At 40.9% G+C, this 2256-nt stretch overlaps 1 pseudogene; it reads right to left on the bottom strand.

Moving 5' to 3' along the window:
* Nucleotides 1-784: 784 nt before the first annotated feature.
* LOC102258900 lies at nucleotides 785-1295 on the bottom strand (annotated as a pseudogene).
* Nucleotides 1296-2256: the final 961 nt, after the last annotated feature.

Raw genomic sequence — 2256 nt, 5'->3', positions numbered from 1 at the left:
CCATCAAGATTAAGGCAAAAAAGCTAGCTATTTTGATCTGTCAATGAGCTATTTTGCTTGAAAATACTACAGGATTAAGCTGTCTCACTAGAAGGCCGGAGTGGATGGATGAACTTCCTGAGAACTTTTTTAGGTGATGTAGACTCGACTAAAATTTCACCATTATCAGCAAACTGCATGTAAAAAAAAAAAAAATCTATGCAACCATGTGACATGTGATTTATTTTCTCTTTTCCAAAAGCACACCAAATACAGAGAGATAAGTGTCCCTACATTTTTTTTTCAGACTCTATAGAGGTGTCACTCAAGATAACGACCTGACCTCCCTAATGTCCACATGCCAATCAGGATCATGTGCTCTCCCAGCAGCTATCAATGTGAGAAAACCCACTCCCCTGCTTTCACTTAACACACTAGATTAGAGATATTCAACACATAAACTATTAAAATTGTGCTCACACCAATATTATATTTTGGGGGGATCTGACAAAAAAATAGGTATAGTTTTGGTTCATTCATACTGGACAACTATTGTTGCGTTGTGTTGACTATTGTCAGTTTTTTATTTGACAATCTAAGGGGGGAAAGAGGTCAATGCCCCTGACTAAATAGTTAGGTCTTGCATGTTTTAAAAATTCCTGCAGTACACCAGGAATTCTCTCTCCTTCTCACTAGGGCTGTCTAGGGAGCTCTTACTCTCCTTGGAGGCCATATGTACCATAATGGGGGGGGGGAAGAGGAACAAATGTAATCTGAACAATAAAGATTTTTTAAAAAAAATTAGTTTGACAAAGTGGTCGTTGAGGGCAATGCCAACCACAGCACTGAAGGTAGAGGAGTGGGTGTCACTGTTAAAGTCACAGGAGACAGTTTGATACTCAGTATAGCTCAGGATGCTGCCTGACGCCTGCTTCACCACCTTCTTGATGTCATTATATTTTGCAGCTTTCTCCAGGCGGCAGGTCAGATCCACAACTGAAATGTTGGGGGTGGAGGCATGCAAGGCCATGCCAGTGAACTTCCCATTCAGCTCAGGGCTGACCTTGCCCACAGCCTTGGCAGTGCCAGTATATGCATGGACAATGTTCTGGGCATACCCTCAGCCATCAAACCACAGCTTACCAGAGGGGCAGGCCATCCATGGTCTTCTGGGTGGCAATGATGGCATGGACTGTGGTCATGAGTCCCTTCACATTGCCAAAGTTGTCATGGATGACCTTGGCCAGGGGGTCCAAGCAGTTGGTGTTACAGAAGGTATTGCTGACAATCTTGAGGGAGTTGTCAAATGTGTCATTAACCAGCAATTTTTATTCTAAAATATCAATGTGTGGGTCCCCTTCTAGATATTCTGATTGAATTGATCATGATGGAGTCCAGGCAATTTTGTTTTGTTTTAGGTTTCCCTAGGTTATTCTAATGTGTAGCCAGGGTTGAGAACCACTGATGTATGTTTAATAGGATGTCAATGGTTCTCAAATTTTAGCATACATCAAAATCACAAGAATTACCCAGAGCTTCTGATTCTCTATGTGTGGGTTGGTTCTGAGAATCTGCATTTCTAATAAGTTTTCAGGTGATACTAATGCTGCTGGGATGACACTTTAAAAACCACTACTTTATGGAAAGAGGAGTATGGCAAAACTAGCTAGATGTTCACTACACCTGTTCTCTTTTCCTGGATACACAGCTAAACTGCATTTCCCAGCTTCCTTTGCATCTAGATGGCACCACAAGGCTATCTTACCAATGTCATATGAGTGGAAGTGATTTGTCAATTTGGGTTTAAGAGACTTGAGAGCAAGTGTGCCTTTTCTATACTGTCTCTCTGTTTCCTTGTCTGCTGGTTAGATGCAGAGGAGCCAGTCTCTGAGGCCCTAAAAGATGGTGAAAACACATAGTCTCTAAATGATTGCATAGAACACACCAACCCCATTCCAAAAGACCAAAATAGACTATGATGTGACTAAATAATAAGCTCCTAGGTTTCGTATATGCCACTAAGATTCAAGGGTTGTGTTTTGTTTTGTTTTTCAGCAGTTAGCCTGTCCAGATAAAATACTACACTTAATACAATTGTGACCTTGTAGGCACGCCGTGTGACATCTCTAAGCCTCGGTTTCATCATCTAAAAATGGGAAATTGGCGAAAATGAGCTCCAAGATCTCTTCCATGTCCAATATTTTATGGTTCTATGATAATATGAATAATTCCTAAGTTAGGTAAAACAATGCTAAATACAAAGAGAAATAAGATGCT

The sequence above is a fragment of the Myotis brandtii genome, unplaced genomic scaffold, assembly GCF_000412655.1.
Source record: "Myotis brandtii unplaced genomic scaffold, ASM41265v1 scaffold196, whole genome shotgun sequence".
NCBI classification, from domain to species: Eukaryota; Metazoa; Chordata; class Mammalia; order Chiroptera; family Vespertilionidae; genus Myotis; species Myotis brandtii.
The sequence above is the reverse complement of the archived record's forward strand: the minus strand, read 5'-3'. Positions and strand labels throughout refer to the sequence as shown.